At 42.8% G+C, this 25,353-nt stretch overlaps 4 protein-coding genes and 1 long non-coding RNA gene across 9 annotated transcripts in view; 4 read left to right on the forward strand and 1 right to left on the reverse strand.

Annotated features, from left to right (window-relative positions):
• The window catches only part of LOC114643553 (protein NLRC5-like), a 5,922,889-nt gene that overhangs the window by 5,641,686 nt on the left and 255,850 nt on the right, over nt 1–25,353 (forward strand). The gene's annotated exons all lie outside the window — the stretch shown is intronic.
• LOC114643557 (NACHT, LRR and PYD domains-containing protein 3-like) overlaps nt 1–25,353 on the forward strand; it is a 1,908,976-nt gene that overhangs the window by 1,509,865 nt on the left and 373,758 nt on the right. The gene's annotated exons all lie outside the window — the stretch shown is intronic.
• LOC114642226 (E3 ubiquitin-protein ligase TRIM16-like) overlaps nt 1–25,353 on the forward strand; it is a 773,543-nt gene that overhangs the window by 440,155 nt on the left and 308,035 nt on the right. The window lies entirely within an intron of this gene.
• The window catches only part of LOC127527383 (uncharacterized), a 374,162-nt gene that overhangs the window by 333,789 nt on the left and 15,020 nt on the right, over nt 1–25,353 (forward strand). The gene's annotated exons all lie outside the window — the stretch shown is intronic.
• LOC114641943 (NACHT, LRR and PYD domains-containing protein 3-like) overlaps nt 1–25,353 on the reverse strand; it is a 476,010-nt gene that overhangs the window by 333,447 nt on the left and 117,210 nt on the right. The gene's annotated exons all lie outside the window — the stretch shown is intronic.

Below are 25,353 nucleotides of genomic sequence, written 5' to 3' on the forward strand. Positions count from 1 at the left end.
GTCCTCTCGACAGCTTTTGGCTGCTCCAGTGATGGCCAGCATATTAAATGCTTTGAGGATTGAATGTCCTACAAAGTCCCAACAGCCCTCTTCAGTCGGCTCACAGAAAGCCTTCCATTCCTGGCTGCTGCCCTTTCTTTGTAAGATTAGCGCCGGGTCAGAGGCTTTTATTATGAGCCGTGTGTGCGGACAACGTGGGGGCCATGACATTGAAGGAAGGAATATTAAAAACAATATTATTAGGTTTATACAAAGGGCAACCCACATTTTAAACTTGGAAACCTAATGGAAAAGGAGTTGATGCAACTTGGGTTGGAATAAAGAAGGAATTCTTTTATTTATTTTATATTCACCCTCAAGTCCACATCAATACATACTGTATGTCAGAGTTAGTTTGAGTTGTGACAGTTGGGACAAAAGGCCACTAAAGTGAATTGAAATATTAATATTGAACATTAAAAAGATTCATGTTCAGTAGTGGAAAGCAATTGAATTACTAAATGTTTCCACTGAGACAAAGTACAGAATATAAGAAAATGTAGAAAGTCAACACCCCTCTTTTAGCTTTGGGTTTTTAATATCAGGGACCTTCTTTCATAGATTTTAGTTTTGTTTTTGCTTTACAAGGTGTGATCAAAAAATACGGTGAATGTTTTAAAAAAGAAACGCTTATTGCAGTAAAAGATTTCCAACTCCTAGTCACCCTCCAAATGCTCTCCTCCTCCACTTTGAATGCACTTATCCCAACGCTCCTGCCGCTTTGTGAAGACGTTCTGGAAGTTGTCTTTCGAGAGGGTCTTTAGGTGGGCTGTCGTGGCTGCCTGGATGTCCTCAATGGATTGAAATCGTGTGCCTTTCATGGTCATTTTCAATTTAGGGAACAGCCAGAAATTGTCGTACTAGAAGGGATGTGTGATATGGAGCGTTGTCATGATGAAGAATGAAACCGTTTCAACATTCTCCTCGGTTATTGATGTTGAAGGACATCCTGATCTTTTCTCGTCTTCAACCGAGTCAGCTCCATTATGAAATCGATCAAACCACTTGTAAACAGTCTTCATTGTCAGAGCAATGTCACCATAAACCGATTTTAACATCTGATGGGTTTCTGGAGCTTTTTGAAATTTGAAACAATTATTAATGCATTGCTCGATATCCGTTATTAACGACAAACTTGAAAAACACACTTGAACTCAAAAGTGGCTCACAAACGACTGACAGAATCAAACAAGTTGAAACCTGGCTCGAGGACGCAGTGATATTTCAGTTCGGATATTAATTGTAGTTTTAGTTTTTTATTTTCTTTTATAAAATTTATTTTTATGTCATTCTAGTTTTCAGTGGAGTCAACATTTTTATTTTTATTTAGTTCTGTGTTTAAAATTTTACTTTTTAATTTATTTAATTCTGGCTTTTTTCATATAATATTAGTACAATTTTTTTTTTTCTGTTATAAAACCACAAATGCTGGCTTACACAAATTTCAATGCAAGTTATGTTTCAGTCAAAAAAAATACACTCACCGTTCATAATGCCGTTAAACACAACTTGACTGTCAATGATCAGATAGATGAAGTGACCTAATGAGTGTAGTCAGCAAGATCAAATGTTTCAAGCCAAGAATCCAGTCTGTGCAAACACGTTGTTGTTAAGCTTTAAACAAGCACCCATTTTGAGAGATTTGTTCATGTTGCAATGACATCCACTGCACAGATCGCCTCATGGTGAAAATATTCACTTGATGAGCGCCTGTAACGCAGGTACACAGACGAGGTCCTCGGCCACTGGCGCCAGCAGACTGTATGTTGACGATTTCTGCTGCCAGTACTGAAGGGCAGTGACGTGCGGTGAGGTTCATGGCTGGTGAGGCACAGACTTCTTCAGAGTCAGAGTTACAGATATATAAACCTAAAAGGGTAGCTTATTCACTATTCACCTGGCAGCATGCACATTGACTACCGGTTATGTTTCATATCTCATCAGCATTCTTTACACACAGATAGGTAAGGCACATATTTGGCTAAGAAAGAACGTTACATTTATAGTGGTGAGAGAGCTGTGAGAGCACATTTGCTCTGCCATTGCAATTTCATAATTCATACCACTGCACAACAAAGCTTTTGCTTCTTGAACACTGTTGGGTGTTTCTTATAGATTTTTGGGTGCTGATCATGAATATCACATCAAAATTTACCCCATCACGTACCATTTCAGTTTTGTCATGATTTTTCTTATATTTGTATCCAAACATTTTCACTCCCGTAAGTGACTTATCAACAACGGTTTGTGCAGCCTGGGCATGTCCAGCCATGGAATCAGGGCAGGTTGGAAGCTGTTCTTTGGAAGCTGACATCCTGGGCAGGACTGAATGAGCTTGACGCTGTCTCAGTGTGCTATAAAGGTGGCCTGCATACACCGATCCTGCTCATTTGGTTAATCTCGATAGTCAGTGTGTATGTAGAGTATCAGTATAGTAAAGTATAGTATCTGTAGCAATATCACAGTAAATAAACTTGATGCTATAGACGTTTTGGTGTCGGGCAATATGTCTCGTCAATGTTGTAACAGCCGTGATACAGATGGATACTCGTTCCTTCATAAGTCTAGAGATTCAGGTCGAGGAGGAGGCCTTGGAATAATTCATTGTAACAAAATGCAAATCACTTCTAAAAATTTAGGCAAATTTACATCCTTTGAAGCATTCATTTTAAATATTAAAACAGATTCCAACACAATTATAGTGCTAGTCTATAGACCACCAGGGCCGTATTCATTGTTCATGACTGAATTTAGCAACCTTTTATCTGACTTGGCTATAAATTATGATCACGTGGTACTGATGGGAGATTTTAATGTACACATTGATGTGGAAACTGACACTTTTAGCAAATGTTTTACTTATTTGTTAAATTCAGTAGGATTTTGTCAGAATGTCAAAGGTCCAACTCATAATCATAACCACACATTAGATTTAATTATAACTTACAAAGTTGAAATTCAAAATTTAATTATTACTCCATTAAATGAAGTTATTTCTGATCACTACTTAATTACATTTGATTTGGTCCTGCCCTTGCGAACACACTCCCAGATTAAAACAAAGACAGTGCGGCATCTAGATTGTAATTCTGCTTCAAAATTTATAGATACTTTGAGTAAGTCGAGTGTAATTGTGGAAAACCATTTAGATCAGTTAACATCAAATGTAAACACAGAAAACAATTTAGATGAGCTAACATCACATTATAATGTGACCTTGAGAGATGCTCTGGACACAGTGGCTCCCCTTAAAACAAAAGTGATCAAAGCACATAGAAACTCTCCCTGGTTTAATGAAAACACTCGAGCTCTTAAATTAGAGTGTCGAAAACTGGAACGCAGATGGAGAACAACAAAGCTACATGTCTTTCAAATTGCATGGACAGAGAGTGTTAATAAATATAAAAAAGCCCTCTTTAAAGCTCGGTCAGAATATTATTCTACATTAATAGATAGCAATAATAAAAATCCTCGGGCACTGTTTAGAACAGTGGCTAAATTAACAAATGGAAATTCAGATCAACAGTGCAAAATACCAACAGACATTAGCAGTACAGACTTTATTAACTTCTTCAATGAGAAAATTAAAAATATAAGATCCCAGATCTCTGCATCACAGTACAAACCAAATACTAGCTTAGCAGACCCTGTCTCACATTGCACTCAGCACTTTAGTAATTTTAATCCTGTAACTGAGCAGGAAGTCTTAAGTTTAATTTCTAAAATGAAGCCCACTACTTGTTCCCTAGATCCAGTGCCAACAAAACTAGTAAAAAGTGCAATGGATGTTCTTGCAGCGCCTATCCTAAACATTATCAATAGTTCATTATTCCATGGCACAGTACCAGATGCACTAAAAGTGTCAGTCATTAAACCATTACTTAAAAAGTCAGACCTTGACCCACATATACTAAATAATTATAGGCCTATTTCAAATTTACCGTTTCTCTCTAAAATACTAGAAAAAGTAGTTGCCAGTCAGCTTCAGACACACCTTATGCATTACAATTTATTTGAGAAATTCCAGTCTGGTTTTCGCACTGGTCATAGTACAGAAACGGCACTAACACGGGTTGTAAATGACATTCTGATATCCTCTGATGAAGGAAACTCATCTGTAATTATGTTGTTGGACTTAAGTGCAGCATTTGACACCATCGACCATTCTATTTTACTGCACAGGCTAGAAAATGATGTTGGGCTTACAGGCCCCATGCTCGCTTGGTTTAGTTCTTACTTATCAAATCGATTCCAATATGTACAGAAATGTGCTGACAGTACTCCATCATTATACACAGAAGTTCAATATGGTGTCCCGCAGGGCTCAGTACTCAGACCTTTACTGTTTTCACTGTACATGCTTCCACTGGGATCTATCATTAGGAAACATAATGTTAATTTTCACTCGTATGCAGATGACACCCAGTTATACCTTTCATTTAAATCAAATGAAGTTTCTCCAATGTGGTCTTTAATTAGTTGTGTTAGTGAATTAAAGCAGTGGATGAATAAGAACTACTTGTCTTTAAATACAGATAAAACAGAGATGTTAATTGTTGGAGGGAATGATGCTGATCACAATAATATTTTGTCATCATTTAACTCAATGGGAATCCCAGTCAATTTTACTGAATCAGCCCGCAATCTAGGAGTTATCTTTGACTCTAGCATGTCATTTAAAGCGCATATTACAAAGTTGTCCAAAACATGTTTCTTCCATCTTAAAAATGTTAGGAAATTAAGGCGCTTTTTAAATAAACAGGATTCTGAGAAACTAATTCATGCATTTATCTCTAGTAGGATTGACTACTGCAATGCGGTGTTCACTGGATGTTCAAACTGTTCTTTATACAGCCTCCAGTTAATCCAAAATGCGGCTGCGAGAATTATTACAAGAACAAGAAAATACGAACACATAACTCCAGTTCTTAAATCCTTACACTGGCTCCCGGTTAAGTTCAGGGCAGATTTCAAAATCCTTCTTTTAACATATAAAGCATTAAATGGTCGAGGTCCGGCTTACTTGTCTGAACTTATCATGACTTACAAACTAGAGCGCACATTAAGATCTCAAGATGCCGGTCTGCTTATGATTCCAAGGATTAATAAAATAACAGTGGGGGGTCGAGCTTTTAGTTACAGGGCCCCTAAACTGTGGAATGGTCTGCTTGCTACTATAAGAGATGCCCCTTCGGTCTCAGCTTTTAAATCCCGGCTGAAGACTCACTACTTCAGTTTAGCATATCCTGACTAGAGCTGCTGATTAATTGTACAGACTGCATCTCTGTTGTTAGTCATTAGCACTTAAACATAAGTAACATGACAGTTATAATTGTATACTAACCCTCACCTATTCTGTTTTTCTTCTCGGTACTCAAATGTGGCACTTGGTGCCATGGCACACCTGCCAAGTTGTTTTGCCTGCTTAAGGAAAAGTCATCCCAGATGGAGGATCGCAGGAATCGTGGGAGAGAGGGGTCCTTTCATCGGATTGGCTGGCCCAGCACTCTTTCAGCTGTGGAATGGACAAATGGGGGAGGCAGCTTGAAGGATGAGGTCTCCAGGACTCTATACAAATCCAAATCTTATTATGGGATATATCATCTACTGTTAAATTCTGCTCTGTACTTCTAAAATTTATATATTTTTTTTTTTTTTATTTCTTACTATATTGAGAAATTGTTCTGTGTACTATACTGTACTGTATTGTATTGTACTGTATTGTATTGACCCCCTTCTTTTGACACCCACTGCACGCCCAATCTACCTGGAAAGGGGTCTCTCTCTGAACTGCCTTTCCCAAGGTTTCTTCCATTTTTCCCTACTAGGTTTTTTTGGGAGTTTTTCCTTGTCTTCTTAGAGAGTCAAGGCTGGGGGGCTGTCAAGAGGCAGGGCCTGTTAAAGCCCATTGCGGCACTTCCTGTGTGATTTTGGGCTATACAAAAATAAACTGTATTGTATTGTATTGTATACATTCTTCTATATCTGTGGCGAATATACACTTGTGTCTCTGAGACGTTGGATGCCTGCTCTTGTGAAGAAAGCTTATCATCTGTACTTGGGCTACAACATTGGTGATCAAGACAAGGAATGGGCGCCTCACATTTGCTGTGTGACATGTGCTGTCTGTCTGAGAGCCTGGCTCAGGGGCACTCGAAAGACGATGCCGTTTGCTGTTCCGATGATATGGCGAGAACAGAAAGACCATGTGACGGACTGTTACTTCTATTTGACTAATGTGTCTGGTTTCTCTGCCAAAAACAAGAAGTCAATTGAATCTCCTAATCTGCCTTCAGTAATGAGACCCGTGTCAGAAGGGGACCTTGTTTTTCGATTTCCTGGATAATCCAGTTACTGATTGTGTCAGGGTTGTCTGTGTAGGTATTTGCTGTCTTGCAAAGGAGTCACCGCTTTGAAGTCTGGCTGGTTGAGTATACAAGCAATACCAAGTTGTGATAAAAGAACTGCTCCTTCCTTGGAGGATGTGTGTATTTACCTGACTTAGAGATTACATGTCTGACGCTATTGTTTTCTAATCAGCATATCTGTACTTATTCATGATTGGTAACAATTTCTGTTGTGACATTGAAGGATTGTTCTCGGCCTTGGGTTGTGATCACAAGAGTGGCGTCTCTTCATTAATTTGTCAATGTTAAGCCTGAAAGTTGTTCTGCTACACAATGGCAACGTTTATCTTTCAGTACCTGTTGGCTATACAGCACACATGAAAGAAACGTATGAGAATATGGAACTGCTGCCGAAGCACGTTCAGTATAGAAGGTACAACTGGAATATCTGTGGAGATCTTAAAGCGTTGCTCTGTTACTAGGACTGCAGCTCGGCTATACAAAGTACTGTTGTCTCATCTGTGAATGGGACAGCCATGCCAAAGAGTCATGTGGACACTTTTTCTATGGTGTCGTTTCTTGTGACTGAAGACAGAGAGATATAATTAAAGTTAGTAAAAATCTTTTATTGATACACACCAGGCAAAGGTTAAATGACAGAGAAGCACAGTAGCTAGGACACCTGCCCTTCGTCTGTCCCGAGGGGTCGGTGTTCCAAATTTTTATAGGGTTTTTGTCTTATGACTTTAGTTACACAAGTATTTCAAAATATTAGCCTGAATCAGCATTACCATACCCAAGGGTTGAGTACATTTGTTGGTTCCTTAGTTTTTAATGAGTCCACCCTTGTGGTTTTTTGTGTAGTAACCTTAAAAACAAGAAGTAGCACTTAGCACGCATACTTTGCATGCAGGGTCTACATGACTCTTTTGTCACGTACGCCATGGGCAAGCAGAGTTTGCATGGCCCTTGTCACGTACACCAGATTGATCAAGCTCTTTTGTATTTTTCCGCATTCCCCCCTTTTTGAACAATCTGGGCGTGACAAGGGATGAGGGAATTTAGACGGCGGAGGTAAGGAGTGGGGAAGGAGGAGGAGAAGGGGAAGGGAATGAGGAAACTGAAGAAGCAATTTGAAGTATACGTTCCTCGTGTAACATATAGGCCTTGGCCATGGAGGCGGTGAAGTACTTAGATACAATATAGCGAATAAGAGGAATGATGCAACATCCAACAAGGAGAAGGACGATAAATGCTACTGCCAGAGAAATAAACACTGACTTTAACCATTGCCCCCAGGATCCAAAGGTGGACATAAACCACTGATCCCAAGGGTTAGAGATGCCAGAGTTAGTGGAAAGTTCATTAGAAAGGGCTGTAAGGCCAGCTAGTGCACAGATAATAGACCCATCAGGTGCAGTATTATTAGGGATATATGTACAACAGGCGGCACCAAACATAGCACACACTCCCCCTTTCTCAGCAGTAGAGAAGGCAAGGTAACCCAGTGGGGTCAGAAATGTTGGATAGTGGGAAAGGGACTGTAGCTAAATGAGAGCGTGCAGCTGCGCAAGCGTAGCAATGGGAACGGTTAACCTGTTTTGCTGAATAGATTACCCACTGCAACCATCTATTCTGGTCTCCATAACCAGTTTCTACTGAAAAGGTGCTTGTTAAGGTGGTTAGGTTCAACAGACGAACTATAGGGGCCGATTCGTCAGGCGAAGGAGTGGTGACAAGGGTGGAGGAGTCAAGGGAAACATTGGAGGGGGAAGGAAGGGGGTCCTGTACCCTAATATTAAATTTTCCCAAAGGGTCAGTTCCTGAGACATAAGCCCCAAGGATATAAGTACCAGCATCATGAACAGTAGGGTTCTTAAGTGTAATAATCAGAGGATTACATTGATTTTCACCACAGCCATTAGTGGCATGCCCCTTAATTATAGAAAATCGAGCCTTTAAGTGTATTGCTGGCTTTTAAAAGGGAAATATCCCCAGTCATCTGGTCCTGTATTTGCAAAGACAAAGTTCCATTGACTGCACCAGTCCTCGGAGACCAAAGGAGCTGAGACACAAACATATTTGTCAGACCAGGCCCATTGTTCTTGTCGTCCGACTCCACAGTCTACAATTGAGCAGAAATCAATTTGCACTGAAGAGGTGAGTCCCTGTGTGACTGTGATATTCGGGTATTTCTTGTTCTGGTTCAATTTTATCTTATAAACAAGGAGATCACCACCCATTCCTGGGTGGCTTGAGAGTGTGCGGGCAGCAGACAATAGAAAGAGTAGTTTTAAGAGAGCCATCTTTTGCAATGCGATGCGTGGATCCAGGCAGGCAGTCCTTCAACCTTCACGGCATGAGGTGTGGATAGAAGAACTTGGAATGGTCCTCTCCACCTAGGCTGATGCCAGTGTTTCCTGCGAGTGTCTTGAACCAGGATCCAGGTACCCAAGGGAATTGGTGAATCCTTAGAAGGTGGGCTGGTCCTCCAGGCCTGATTAACCTGCTGGTGGACTTCCTTTAACGAGGCTCGGAGACCTGCAAGACTGGAGAGAAGATCATTGTCCACAGTATGCAAATTCACATTATCTACAACCATGCCAACGGGCATGGGACGTCCGGTCAGAATTTCAAACGGTGATAGTCCCAATTGTCGGTGTGTCCGTCCTCTCAATCCCATTAAAGCCAGGGGTAGAGCGTCTGGCCAGGATAAATTGGTTTGGTCACAAATTTTTGCAAGCTTAGCTTTTAGGGTGCCAATGCATCGTTCTACGATACCCCCACTCTGTGGATGGTATTTACAATAATGATGTACATTGATTTGGAGCCAGGTAGTTAATTCATTTATAATGGAATTCACAAAGTGAGTGCCATTATCTGTTTGTAATTTCTGCGTTATGCCCCATCTAGGAATATTTCTTTAATCAGAGCTTTGGCTACCGTTTTCGCATCATTGTGTTTAGAAGGGAAAGCTTCTACCCATTGGGAGAACACATCGACAATCACAAGGCAATATCGGTAACCTTTAGACGGGGTTAATTCAATGAAATCCATTGGGAGGTGTTCAAACGGACCCATTGGATTAGGAGTAACGGCAGGACTTACCTGGGTGCCTTTTCCCACATTAAACTTTTGACATATTGCACAGCGTCTGCAGAACTGCTCTGCATATGTAGAGAAACCTACAGCTTCCCAATGTTTTTCAACATCTCGAACCATGGCGTCTCTTCCAGCATGGTCGAGGCCATGGGCGATTTTTGCCATTCCTGGGAAAGAAGCCTTTGGGAGGAAAGGTTTGTTAGTTTGCTTATGAGTCCAGACTCCATCAGAGAGGGACACTTCTTTGGACCATTTTCTCTTTTTGATGTCCTTGGCTGCACTCTGTAAAGAAATAATTTGATTATCAGGGTCCTGGTCATTTCTCTGTTGGAATAAAGAAATTGGTGTGTTATTATATGCAGCCTTTTTAGCAAAATAATCAGCTAATTCATTTCCTTTGCTGACAGGATCCTGTTTTCCTGTGTGAGCTTGATATTTAACGATCGCTAGCTTTGATGGTTTAGTTATGGCCTCTAAGAGGGATTCGATTAACTTTTGATGTTGGATGGGCTTGCCAGCGCTGGTCTTAAATCCCCTCAATTTCCATAATGCTCCATGATCATGGCAGACTCCAAAAGCATATCTGGAATCTGTATAAATTGTTATGATTTTTCCTTCGGACAGCTGACATGCTCGGGTGAGCGCTATTAGTTCAGCTGCTTGTGCACTCAAACTTGATGAAATTCGATTTGCTTCCAACAGGCGGTCCCCTTGGACCACTGCGTAACTAGTTGAGGGTGCTCCATTTTCCAATCGCAAAGAACATCCGTCCACAAAAATCATTTCTCCAGTTTCTAAAGGTGTTTCCTGTAGATCTACTCTAGGCTTTACAACCTTTGCTATTTCATCATGGCAATTATGCGGTTCACCTTCGTTGTTAGTTGGGAGGAGAGTGGCTGGATTTAAAGTGGAGCATCTTTCAATTGTAACATTTGACAAGGTACAGAGTACATTCTGATAGTGTATTGCCCTAGCAGTAGTGAGATGTGAGGTCTTAGCCTGTACTAAAATGGAATGTACAGCGTGAGGCACCTTTACTGTTAGGGGGCTCATGAGCACTATATCTGTACTGGCTAGCACAGCTTCTGTTGTGGCAGCCACAGCCCTAAGGCAAGGCGGAAGTGCTGCAGCCACAGGATCCAATTTTTTCGAAAAATAAGCTATTGGCCTTTGTTTGTCCCCATGTAATTGTGTTAAAACTGCATTCATATATCCCCCCTTTTCGTCCACGAACAGAGTGAATGGACGAGAGTGATCCGGGAGGCCGAGCGCAGGCGCAGAGATAAGAGCACTTTTTAAATCACAGAGAGCCTTCTCAGCCTGTTCATTCAATTGCACCTGGCCAGAGAGGGGGATGCCAGGAGTATTGGCCAATTGTTGCAACGGCTGTGCTCTTTCAGTAAAATTTAAAATCCATTGCCGGCAGGATCCTAGAATGCCCAGTACAGACATAACCTGTTGTCTTGTGACAGGTCTAGGAAGATTTTGAATGATGTTAATGCGATAGCTAGAGAGAGCTCTTGTTCCACAAGTGATGTCATGACCTAGATATTTTACAGTTGTTTGAATTAACTGCAGTTTAGCCTTTTAGACTTTATGGCCATTTTCCCCCAGAAACAACAATAGTTTCTGAGTGTCTTGTGCACAATCTTTTTCCGTAGCACTACATAACATAATGTCATCTACATACTGTATTAATGTACTACCTTGATCTGGCCAGAACCCCTCTAAATTTTGAGCAAGCGCTTGTCCATATACACAAGGGGCTTCAGTATATCCCTGAGGCATGACAGTCCATGTCCAACGGCGGTTTTGGAAAGTAAAAGCAAACCAAAATCGAGAATCGGGGTGTACAGGGATGGAAAAGAAAGCATTAGCCAGGGATTGTAGAAAGGATAGTAGAAGGATTAGGGACGATAGGAGCCCTAGGAAAGGTGGCAGAATTCACTTGTCGTAAGTCTTGAACAAAGCGCCATGAACCGTCAGCCTTTTTTACAGGTAAAATGGGGGAATTGACTGGAGAATATTTAATTGGAATAATAGCACCGTGTTTCACGAGATCGGAATGTACGGCGGAGATGCCAGCCTCTGCTTCAGGAGACAGAGGATACTGGGCACGGTGTGGGCGGAAGGAAGATTTTGGGTAGATCACCAGAGGCTCACAATGGGCTATCCTTCCATAATTATTCTTTCCCTGGGACCACAGTAAATCTGGGAGCGTAGAGAGCCAAGAAGGGGAAGTGGTTTGCAATGAAAAAGCAGAAAAGGAAGGATGGCACAAAGCACGATGTACTAAAAAACCAGTTTGAAGCACAACTTTAGTTATCAAATGGTCTGAGGTATCAAAAATACCTGGAGCAACATGTAACCAGTCTGTTCTATTAAGACATTGTTCTACCCATGGTCCGAATTCCACCCAATGGACAGTACTTGATTTGGCTAAAGAAATATGGGGTACTGAACCTCCGAGATAGAACATACTCTATGAACATGTGAGATGGGCGGATGCAGCAGCTTTTGTGGATGAAATGAAGATACAAGGGATGCGAAGGGTTTCGGGGCAAGTGCCTGAAGAAAGAAAAGATTCTAGCCAGGGGGTGTCTGCTTCTACAGGGAAATATTGGGCAGTACAGTGTAAAGTGTCAGGGACCTGTAAATGGGGAAAAAGACAGGAGGGAAAAGAGTGTAGGGCTTTAAGGAGAATGGTGTGTGGGGAAATATTTAGAGTCCAGGCTGCAAAAGAGGGTTTGGGGTGAGGGGCGATTTGGCACAGTAACTTGGGGATTGAGCAGAAAAATCCTTTGTCAGTCATAGAAATAGAGAGAGAAAGCTTCGTCATGCGATCCCTTCCTAGGAGGTTAACAGGGCAGAGCTGATTTAAAAGAAATCGGTGCAGCAAGGTAGGTCCCCCAGAACGTGACTGGACTTGAAGAGGTTTGGAGGCATGCAGAAGATGAGGCTGTCCAGAAGCAGTGAGTACAGTAACAGTCTCTTTCGAGGCAGGGACCCTAGTCAGCGAGAGGGTGGACTGAGTGGCCCCAGTGTCAACTAGGAAAACAGTCTCAGTGCCATTGACAAGCAACGTCAATAAGGGATCAGTCTGTGAGTTATGAGTGAGCAGTGGCAACTGAAGCGAGTGGCTGGGGGTCCCTGCGTGTTCCTATGCCCAATGCTCTTGATCCGATGTATCAGGAAAAACAGGCGGGGGAGGGGGTGCCGGAGATCGTTGCTTTTTCTGAGGACAGTCCCGGCGGAAATGTCCAGATTCGCCACAGTTATAACAGGGATACGGAGTCATATTGGGATTAAAGGAGGAGGGTGTAAAGGGGTTTGTAGATTGTCCAGCGGACGGGGCTCCAAAGCCTCGGCCTCGCCCTTGTCCTTTACCACGTCCCCGAAAACCAACTCCTCGTCCTCTTACTAAAGCCCTTCTTGTGTAATAGTTCATCTGGGCGGCTATCGGCTTAGTCTGAGTGTCAGATTCTTTTTGCTTGGTTTGTTTTTCAGCATGTTCCGCATGCCGCTTGACTTCCTCAAATGCAGCGGACTCCCACCCGATACAGGAAATTCGCACTTTGGTCTGTATATCAGATCTCAGTCCCGAGACAAAAGGAGGAACTGCAGCACGAGTTCGATCATCGACATTCTCCAAACCTGAGTGATTAGCCATAAGATCTTGAATTCTATGTGCCCACTCATCAACTGTCTCGTCTTTCTTTTGCTTTGCGGCTGAGATAAGGGACCAGCCTGTGCCTTTCTTATATTTTTCTGCAATATTTTGTCTCAATGTTTCCCATTGCAGCCCAAAATCAGCCTCTCCACCGACACCCTCTCCTCGATGAAAGCTTTGATTCCATGCCCAAGGCGCACCGTCTCTATTTCCCCGACTCACAGTCGCCCAGGTGGTGCCGAGTTTCCGTCTTAATACTTGCGTCCACTCTGCAGCATTAGGCTTATACATACTGTCCAATTGCTCAAGCTGTTCAACAAACTTCAGTCCCCCTACGCCCTTAGGATCGGGCAGCTCAGAAACCACATCTTTTAGTTCTTGAATGTCCCAATTTCGATGAATCATGACAGTAGTAGGGTTCTGGGGTCCTACAGCCTGGGCGGGGTTATAACGGGGATTTGGAACCTCTATCAGAGGGCATGAAAATGTCAGGCCAGGGGACTTCTGGGGTTTTGGGGAAATGAAGGTAAATTCAGAAGTCGGACCTGGACAAGAAGTTTGGCTCCTAGTCCGGTGAGAGACAGGGGATGGATCAGGCAACTGATGTCCAGACCCTGAGTCTGAATCTTCATCAAAGAAGCCCTCTCCTGATGGTTCGTCTGTCACCGGGGGTGCTGTCGGTGCATTGGGAAATGAAAGTGGAGGGTCAGGTGGTGGTGGCTGGTAAGGTGGGGAAGGGCAAATAACGGGGTACAGGGAATCTCTGCTATTGTTATTCTTCTTTTTACTTTTAACTATCTGTGGTCCCGGATCTGTCTGAACTTTTTGCAATGCAATCAACAGCTCTTCTTTTTCTTTTCTGGCTTTTCCCTCATTTGCCTTCAACAATTCATTCTGTTTCTGTACCGCTTCCAAATTCCGACCTTTAATAACCAATTCCCACCGATCGAACATATCCATCCGATACGGTCCTCCATTACAACAACCCTGTGTATTTCTACATAAAATCTTTCTTATTTCCTGTATCTCACTTGCGTCTCCTGTCCCTTCAAGCGGCCAACGCCCACCACTCTGCTTATTCCACTTTTTACATGCCTTTTTAAAATCCAAAGCTGTCTTTTTCCTCTATCAATTTCCTGGGTGACCCATTTTTACGTGGCGTCTGTTGATCCTCCGAAAATAACCCTTCCAGCATAAAAGACTTCGAACCCCCGGAGCGCCGGTTGGCAGGCTTGCTGTTACGTGTTCCCATTATTTCCCCTTGCCTTTCCCCGAGCCCTGTGTCAGATTCACCTTTAAATATCTATCCTATTCCGTCCCCTGTCCAATAAACTTTTGGAGTATTGAGTGTGCCACTCACCCACCCCCAATATTCCCCTTAATATTCCCAGAGGAAGAGTACTACACTATTTTCTTACATCAACTGTCACAGTGCACGGCGAAAGCAAAGTATGTATATTCCAGTATGTAGATAAAAATTTCCTATGTTTCCTATGTACAAAAACGGGGATTTCCCCAGTACTTACCCCAGCCTGGGAGTATTTGAGCTCTGTCTGGAAATCCTTTCAGTCACCGTGGATCAGCTGAAGAGGAGACCGGGGGGCTTCTCTCGCAGGAGCCGTCTCAGGACAGGGCAGTCCTAACTTTTGCCGGAGCTGCTTGCACTGCTGCCGGGGCCCGTATTGGTGGCAGTCCGCTTGAAATGACGGATCACTGAGGTGGTCCCGCTCGAGGAGTCAGCCGGCCGTCTCTTGCCCCACGTTGGGCGCCAGAAAACTGTGGACATTTTTTCTATGGTGTCGTTTCTTGTGACTGAAGACAGAGAGATATAATTAAAGTTAGTAAAAATCTTTTATTGATACACACCAGGCAAAGGTTAAATGACAGAGAAGCACAGTAGCTAGGACACCTGCCCTTCGTCTGCCCCGAGGGGTCGGTGTTCCAAATTTTTATAGGGTTTTTGTCTTATGACTTTAGTTACACAAGTATTTCAAAATATTAGCCTGAATCAGCATTACCAAATCCAAGGGTTGAGTACATTTGTTGGTTCCTTAGTTTTTGATCAGTCCACCCTTGTGGTTTTTTGTGTAGTAACCTTAAAAACAAGAAGTAGCACTTAGCACGCATACTTTGCATGCAGGGTCTACATGACCCTTTTGCCATGTACGCCATGGGCAAGCAGAGTTTGCATGGCCCTTGTCACGTACACCAGGTTGATCAAGCTCTTTTGTATTTTTCCACAGTCGCACTATTCTCGACAGAACTGGTCACTCCGAACTGGCCTTCAAAGATGTTGACAATTTTCTGGGCAATTACAGAGCCCCAAACTCCATTCAGCTGGTAGACAAATTTCTCAAAGCATACAAGACAATGCAGTGCAACATGTCACTCAAGATTCATTTCCTCCACTCACACTTGGACTTCTTCCCCACAAATCTTGGTGCTGTCAGTGACGAACACAGTGAAAGCTTTCATCATGACATTGCTACGATGGAGAGACGATACCAGGGCAACTGGAATCCATCAATGTTTGCTGACTACTGTTGGACACTACAACGTGATGCACCAGACATTGAATACAAAAGAAACACTTTTAATTTCTGTTGAATTTAATAGCTTATGCGAAACATAAACGTGACTAAATACGTTACTGTCAGTAAACATATAAATGTCTATTTCTCAGAGTTCCTACGTGATGCAGTGAAACCAAAGCTACATTTGTGCATACCCAGTAGGTACCTGTCAATATCAGCAAACTTTTCAGGAAGCAAGACTTTTCAAAAAAATTGTTGTGCAGTGTACTTATTTAATACAAATCAAAGTACAGAGTGGTGTACAAAAAAAAACAGATTTCAATTTTGACCTTAATTGAAATATTTACTTGTTTTTAAAAGCTTTTAATTCTGACTCTTTATTCAATTTTAATACAGACTGTATAACAGAAGGATAACAAGGAAAGCAAAGGAGTATTTTATTTAAGGTCAAAACTTAGTCTGATCCCATTATTTATAAAACTTTAAACCGTTTACGGTCTTATCTTTATTCGTAAATGAAGTCCATGCTCCTATCCTTATCCATGAAAATCTCCGTCACTTTCTTGTAAAAGTCCTCCTTATTTTCCTTTAGTTTTAAAAATCTTAATCTTCCCTTTTGGCAATCAGTCGGAAGAAAAAATAAAACAAACAGCCTGCTGCAGTGCACTTGATTTTCTGATGTCGCTAACTTATTGGTGCCTCTGCGTAGAAGAACAGCAGCAACGAGCACCTGTTGGGTTGACATGCAGCACAGTACTGTCTGCCTCACTCACCTTGTGCCTTTTCACTGGGGTTTTATGTCTGATCAGCAAGACTAAATATCTCACACACATTCATTAAAGATATTAGTCAGACTGTGGAAAGTCAGGGTGTATAATTAAAGTGTCTATAAACATTATATAAGCAACACACAGAGAGACAGCAACAGGTACGCGCCAATTGCACGCATCAGCCCAGTGTGTGAGGGATAGCACAGTCTGAGGCTCGGCTCGGCTTGGCTTATCTCGTTGCTGCCGCACATCACGTTTCTCCCCTGTATTTAATCAGGAAATGCGCAAATTCAGCGATTTTGACAATAAAAATGATCAAAATTTTTGGAATAATACAGAAAACAAATTTATAGCATAGACCAGTGGACAAATTTATTTTATGCTATTGTTATTAGTTTTTCTACATTTTATGATGACATGTGAGACTGCATGTCCCTGTAAGAAGTGCAGTCCTGGTGCCAGAGAAGTGCTGGACTTTCACTAAGTTCTGATCCAGCTGGTCCTGCACTGAAACTCTGAGACTCTTTTCTTCTTCTCGCACGCTACATTTGCTTTTATTATCATCGGCACTGTAATTAAAGTATTTCCACATGTTACTTTCTCGCTTTCTACCCGCAAACATCTGTGCAAAACTCACCATCGTCAACCACACATGCTTGCTGCTTCAACCCGATGAGCCAAATGTGGTCAACAAACGAACAACGGTCCTATACGGAAGTTGTGCCACGTGACAACAGTAAGCCCAACGTACAAGATCACTGCATAGTGAACAGTGCAACTTATCTCTTTTAGGGCGGATGTCGACTTTTGTCGACAGGAGGGGTTGAGGGCCATGTCGACAAAAGTCGACATCCAGGGATAGAGGGCGACAATCAGCTGTTAATGGCGACAAAACTCACTGTCACGTCACAGACATTCCCTCTGTGCTTGGAGGAATGCTAGACTTGTTGACTCAGCAAATGATCCTTGCGTGTGCGTGAGTTGCGAAATGTAAACAAATACAAACAAAGACAAGATGGCATCAACATCTCACGAGGGAGCGAAGCGAGTCGAGAAAAGAAAATACTCGGCAGATGACATTTTGCACATTATCGTGGAGTTGGACTCTGATTTTTCAGAGTCGGATTTCATAGACAGTGATCAAGAGATTGAGCAAGAGATTGAGGAGCTGGCATCAGCCGATTGGAGACCAGCCGATGCCGCCCCAGCTGCTCAGCTGGCAGCTGAGCGCATTTGCGCTGCCAGTACACCTACGGCAAGGTTCGCATGGGAGGAATACCCAGAAATTGATCCATGGGAGCCGATCTGGATACCTGACTTCACAAGAAGGCACGGCTTGCTGCTGGACACAACGGATTACAAGCTGCTGGACTATTTCAATCTGTTTTTTCCTGAGGCAGTTTTTCAGCTGATATCTGACAAGACAAACAGGTATGCAGAACAATTTTTTGAATCGCGGGATGCGCTCGCTCCGCGTTCTCGTTTTTCGAAGTGGAAACCCACAACAAAAGACGAGATGAAGGGCTTTGTGGCATTGCAGATAGAGATGGGACTCGAATGGCGATATAATTTCAGGGAGCATTGGTCCACACGTACTTTGTCACCTGGTGGCTTTGGACAGGTTATGCCGCGTGATAGGTACGTGCTGCTGCAAAGCTTCATTCACTTCTGTGATAACAAGAAGCAAATCCCAAGGGGTGAGCCAGGCTATAACGCCATGTGTAAAGTTCAGCCCCTGCTTGACATTGTGGAGCCGACATATAAACAATTTTATCAGCCTGGCTGTGATTTGTCTGTGGATGAATCCATGATAAAATATAAGGGACGGCTTTTTTTCCGACAATATATGCCAGACAAGCCCACCAAGTATGGCATAAAGGATTTTGTACTGGCAGAAGCAAACACTGGCTTCTGCCTGAAAGTAATTACTTACACTGGAAAGCATTCTTTTCAAAGAGAGAACTGTCCCTTGACAAGTCAGGTTGTGCTGGAGCTGCTTCAGGGATATGAACATTTGTGACATGTTGTGTACATCTGGACAATTTTTATACATCACCAGAATTGTTCATGGAGCTACAGAGCAGGGGAATTGGAGCTTGTGGCACAGTCAGGGTGAACAGGAGACACAGGCCATCACAGGCTGTAGATAAAAAGAGCGGACAATCCTGTTTTCATGGCATTGGCATGGCATGATGTCGAACGGGTCACTTGTCTTACTACAGTTCACACCAACAATTTATGTGAGAAAACAATTCGTTCAAAGGGAAACCCAGAAGGTAGGAAGCTGGACAAGCCTGTTGCGCTTGAGGAATACAATTGTAAGATGGCTGGAGTTGATCGACTGGATCAGATGCTGGGGTCATATGCTTACGGCCATAAGTCCACCAAGTGGTACCACACTGTGTACCATCGCATGCGTGAGATTGCACTCACAAATGGATATATATTATTCAAGCAGGCAAACAGTGACAGCACTATGACTGCGGCAGATTTCCGCAAGAAGGTGGTTGACAGCTTGCTGGCAGAATATGTTGAAGTGCCTTTGGCAAAGCGAGGAAGGCCAGCACAAAGAGCAGTGCCAGACAGGCTGACTGAGCGCCACTTTCCTGCCACATATGAGGACAAAAAGTACAAGCCTGACTGTGTTGTGTGCAGCAATAGACAACTCAAAAAGAGGCACCAGTGCAACACATATTGTGAGCAGTGCAACATGGCAATGCATGCAATTGGCTGCTTTGAGCGTTATCATACTTTGCAGGACTTTGCTTTGTAACATGTACAGTATGTGCAATAATAATATGTTAAATTATATAGTATGCAGGCTCATACAAAATGCAAAACAGTTATATTAGTCAAAAATAAATATTTTTTGTTGATTTGATATGTTAAACAATTGTTTTGTGTTCTTTTTTTAAAAAAGTTAGTTTCTGGAAAAATATTCAGCCCTGGGAGAAAAGAAAAAAAAAATTAGCCCTAAAAGAGTTAACTGAATGCTCAGGGCGACCGACAAACAACCCCTCTGTACGACTGGACCAGATTGAACAAAAATGCTATTGCTGTTTTTTTCGTTTTTGCTCAATTTTCATTCTCGTTTTAGTTTGTTCACATATCACTAATTTTTATTTTTATTAAGTTTTAGTTTCTCTGTTTTAATTTCTGTTCTCGTTCTTGTAAAACGAAAAACAATATTTTTAGTTCTAGTTCTCATTTTCGTTATGAAAATGGCACTGCTAGGAAGGACATTTCAGAACCTGCATTGAATTGTTTTGCGTTGCTCTTGGATGGTGCTCGGCATTAACATTCACCACACATCACACCTTGTATGTTTTGGACTGCTTTGGAAATTATAATTTTATATCTATACTAATAAAAGGCAAAGCCCTCACTGACTCACTGACTGACTGACTGACTGACTCATCTCTAATTCTCCAACTTCCCGTGTAGGTGGAAGGCTGAAATTTGGCAGGCTCATTCCTTACAGCTTACTTACAAAAGTTAGGCAGGTTTCATTTTGAAATTCTAAGCATAATGGTCATAACTGGAACCTCTTTTTTGTCCATATACTGTAATAGACTGCACAGTCTGTAACAGCCGGTGTAACTTATGATACTGGTAAAGGTTAGCTTTTTTTTTTTTTTTAATTCACTTTTCATTCTCGCAGTCGCATTCAGAATCAATCCATACAACCCCATCTGACACAGCTGTTTTCACATAAATAAAAGTGCACTTTTATTCAAGACTATAACCGAAGAATAAAGAAAGCAAGTTACAGCTTGCGTGGTGCAATGCTAAGAACTGCTGATTTCAAGTGATGGTGAGATACGAAGAAGGCAGCTTCGCCAGCGTTTGTGTGTCAGAACCCTTTTGGGGGGGTGGGGGCGGTAGTATGCATCGTGGTACACTGCAGACCTATAGCGTGTCTTTATGTCAGATGGGGTTGTATGGATTGATTCTGAATGCGACTGCGAGAATGAAAAGTGAATTAAAAAAAAAAAAAAAAAGCTAACCTTTACCAGTATCATAAGTTACACCGGCTGTTACAGACTGAAATCAAATTTATGTTGTTATTCTAAAATTGTAAGAATAAGAGCAGTTCACTTCTCGAAGTGGAGCCATGCGGGATCGAACTTGCCACCCTCTGATTCCCAGTCAGGAGCTGATACCATTACGCCACCGCGGCGGTTGTAGTAAGAGTGTCAATGTGGCATGCTAATGCGGCTTTTTTTTTTGTGCAGTTATATTTTTGAATAAAAGCGCACGTGTTCTCTTATTTGTACCTTTTGTGAAAGTGTTTCTTTGATATATGGACTTCAGGCTTCATACGTTATATAGTTTATGCCTACATTTTGTCATTTACTATTAGAATATGAAAAACGTTTCTGTTTTAAAAATGTGTTTGCACAGACTACTATAGAAACGGAACACACATGAAATGCGTGTATTCCAAATAACACTATATTATTTCCACTCTAAAACTCCACTTCAATCCCAGATAATCAAATCAAGGCAAAGCATGAGCTAGGAGAAATTCGTTCTAAGTCGGTGGGGGGATGGAATAGCTGGCTGCTAGTAGCTTTGGTTTATCAGCACATTTAGATGACAAAGGACTCTAGCGGAGAGGTGCAAACGGATTTAAGACGCGATTTAAGGTGGGACGGATTTACGAGTTTTTTCGTAGGCTCTGGTAATTCTAGTGTTAAGGAGGCTAGTGAGTACAGATATAAACCCTTGACACATATTTTTAGGAAGTCACTGCGCACTGGAGAGATTCCGAAGGACTGGAAAATGGCAAATATCATCCCATTGTATAAAAAGGGTGACAGGGCAGATGGGTGCAGAATTGGCTCAGACACAGGAAGCAGAGGGTGATGGTGCGAGGGACCTCATCAGAACTGGCCGATGTTAAGAGTGGTGTTCCACAGTGCAGGATGTCAACGCAGAACGGAGAAAAAAAGAAAGAGACAAATACTGTATCTGGGACATTGGGTATAAATTAATTGTACTTGTAAAAGTTAGATTTTTTCAGTTTTATTCTCTGAATCACGATCATGCTGTACCCCCCCCCAACCCCGCCCCTCCTGATCTGACTCTAAGTAACAGCGCCAACATAAATGCACACCCGATCTGACACTGTTCGTTTTCAAATAATATTGCATCAGTGTGATGATGTTTTCTGATTGGTACTATTCAGCTCATAAAATGATTTCTTCAAAATGTCACATATATTGTCTCTCTCTCTCTCAAGCGTGTAATAGAAACCACAGCATAGAGAGAAGTGTGCGCATTGCAACAGTTACACATGCCGTAAATGTAGGAAGGACGGTCCTTGGGTGTGTGTGAACTGTTAACATTTGAATCTGACGATTGCATAGAGCGCTGAACTGACCTCGCTGTACTGTTGTTGCCTCTGCATGTCCAGGAGTGCAAAAGAAACAGCAACATGGAGACTGGCTAGGTCAGGGAAAAAAACACGCGGTGTTATGTGAATGAATATGAATAATATGAATAATGTTGCATCCATGCCACAATGTTTTCCGAAATGTACTATACAGGTCATAAAATGAATAATTCCAAATATCATATATACCTATGTCTATGTCTGGTTTTTTTTGTCAGTGCGGCTTTGACACCATGGACCATAAGGTGCATACTAATTCAGCGTGAGCAGGAACACTCAATAAAACTGAATAAAAAACATTCAAGTGACTGTGAGATACGAAGAAGGCTGATTCACCAGCGTTTGTGTGTCAGCTTTTATTCCTCCAGATGAGAGAATGTCGAGTTCCATTGCCTCAAAACACCACTCACATCTCCAGTTATTCCCAGTTTCAAATAAAAACTAACAGCGTCAGAACCCTAGGTGGGGGGGCGGTAGTATGTCGTGATCGTGATTTAGAGAGAATAAAAGTGAAAATAAAACTCTAACTTTTACAAGTCCTATAAATGTACACCGTCTGTTACAGACACAAAACAAATGTACTGTATGTGTGTACTGTATAATATTAACAATAAGAGCAGCTCACTACTGAAAACGACAAATATAGGAGGCAGTTAGGATCAAACCGGGGACTCTTGATTACAAGTCTGCAAATCTTATATCCGGCGCCGCCGTGAGTGGCAGCCTTTTCAGCAGCTCCGTGTATGACTGTATATGTATGTGTACTTTTCTACTTTTATTTTTCTATTTTTATTTATTGATCACTCCTATTACTTTATTTTATGTGGATTCGTTCCCTGGACACACTTACTTTTACAACGTGGGCATGGATTTTAACACGCCGAGACTCGCCTATTCAAGTACTCAACTTCGGGCGCTGAGAACAAATGCCAGTGCCGGTGTGGTTCCCTATTTACCCGACGAGGTAAGAAGGCGGTATCGTGGCAGCAGAGCCGGCACTAAGCTAAAAATGAAGCGGCTTGCGAGAAAGTGGCGTTTCAAGCCTTCGGTGCCTTCTGTGATTCTGGGGAATGTAAACTCAATCTCAAATAAGATCGACGAACTGGCTGCGCTGGTGAAAAATGTAAGGACCTACAAAGAATGCAGTTTGTTGTGTTTTTGCGAAACCTGGCTAAATAACACCATCCCAACGTGGAGCTACCCGGGTTTAGCACAGTTAGAGCAGACAGAGATGCAAGTACCTGTGGTAAGCACAAAGGAGGAGGACTCGCTCTCTATGTTAATACACGGTGGTGTAACTCTGGACACATTAACGTCAAAATCTCCACTTGCTGCAGGGACATCGAACTGTTGGCCGTAAGTTTACGTCCCTACTACTTGCCCAGAGAGTTTGGACACGTCATTGTTGTCATCGTGTATATCCCTCCTCGGGCGGACGAGGAGTCAGCGAGTGACATCATCCATTCTGCTGTTGCTAAGTTACAAACGCAGCACCCTGAGGCGCTTGTGCTAATCGCTGGAGACTTTAACCATGTGACGCTGGACAAAACATTACCTGCATTCTCCCAGTATGTGGACTGTAACACCCGGGGAAATAAGACTATTGATTTACTGTATGCAAACGTTAAAGACGCATACAGCGCCACCCCGCTGCCTGCGCTTGGGAAAGCAGATCATAACCTGGTTCTGCTTCAGCCTCACTACAAACCAAGAGTGAGGGTCCTACCTACAACCACACACTCATTCAGGAAGTGGACCCTGGAGGCTGAGAATACTCTGAGAGAACTTTTTGGAACTACAGACTGGGATATCCTGCAGGGATCTCATAATGAGAACATTGAGGAGGTTGTTGACTGCACTACTGACTACATCAACTTCTGTATGGACATTGTAGTTCCAGTAAGAACTGTACGCTGCTATGCTAACAACAAGCCATGGATTACAAGTGACATCAAGGGCCTTTTGAACCAGAAGAAAAGTGCTTTTAAAAACGGTGATCAGCATGAGCTCAAGCGTGTGCAGAAGGAACTCCGAGTCCAGCTCAGGGCGGCGAAGGAGCAGTACAGGAGAAAGCTGGAGCAGAAGTTGCAGAATAACAGCATGAAGGAAGTGTGGGATGGGATGAAGATCATCACTGGCTGCAGCTCGAAGCGGGGTACCACCATTGAGAGAGACGTGAAGAGAGCAAACCAAATGAACAACTTCTTTAACAGGTTTGACCACCCTAACCCACTCTCACTCTCACCTCGGAGTATTGCACCCTCCACACATCCTTCTGCTGATACCAGCATAGGAAAGACATCCCCACCCATAATTACAACAGTGCAAGTGAGCAGAGAGCTGAGGAGACTTCGTGCCAGCAAAGCAGCGGGTCCAGATGGAGTATCGCCACGACTGCTGAAGGTCTGTGCATCGGAGCTGGGGGGCCCTCTACAGCGCATCTTCAACCTGAGCCTGGAACAGGGGAAAGTCCCGAGGCTTTGGAAAACATCTTGTATCACCCCAATCCCAAAGGTATCACGTCCTAGTGAGCTGAATGACTTTCGGCCTGTTGCTCTGACATCACATGTGATGAAGACCATGGAGAGGCTGCTGCTTCACCACCTTAGGCCACAGGTTCAACACGCCCTTGACCCTCTGCAGTTTGCATATCAGGAGAAGGTGGGAACAGAGGATGCCATCATCTATATGCTACACCGATCCCTCTCTCACTTGGACAGAGGTAGTGGTGCTGTAAGAATTATGTTTCTAGACTTCTCTAGCGCCTTCAACACAATCCAACCTCTGCTCCTTAGGGACAAGCTGACAGAGATGGGATTAGATTCATACAGATTAAAGACAGACCTCAGTATGTGCGTCTTGGGAACTGCACGTCTGACATTGTGGTCAGCAACACAGGAGCACCACAGGGGACTGTACTTTCTCCGGTCCTGTTCAGCCTATATACATCGGACTTCCAATACAACTCGGAGTCCTGCCATGTGCAAAAGTTCGCTGATGACACTGCTATCGTGGGCTGCATCAGGAGTGGGCAGGAGGAGGAGTATAGGGACCTAATCAATGACTTTGTTAAATGGTGCGACTCAAACCACCTACACCTGAACACCAGCAAAACCAAAGAGCTGGTGGTGGATTTTAGGAGGCCCAGACCCCTCATAGACCCAGTGATCATCAAAGGTGACTGTGTGCAGATGGTGCAGACCTATAAATATCTGGGAGTGCAGCTGGATGATAAATTAGACTGGACTGCCAATACTGATGCGCTGTGCAAGAAAGGACAGAGCCGGTTATACTACCTTAGAAGGCTGGCGTCCTTCAACATCTGCAATAAGATGCTGCAGATGTTCTATCAGACAGTTGTGGCGAGCGCCCTCTTCTACGCAGTGGTATGCTGGGGAGGTAGCATTAAGAGGAAAGACGCCTCACGTCTGGACAAACTGGTGAGGAAGGCAAGCTCTATTGTTGGCATGGAGCTGGACAGTTTAACATCTGT

The sequence above is a fragment of the Erpetoichthys calabaricus genome, chromosome 4, assembly GCF_900747795.2.
Source record: "Erpetoichthys calabaricus chromosome 4, fErpCal1.3, whole genome shotgun sequence".
NCBI classification, from domain to species: Eukaryota; Metazoa; Chordata; class Cladistia; order Polypteriformes; family Polypteridae; genus Erpetoichthys; species Erpetoichthys calabaricus.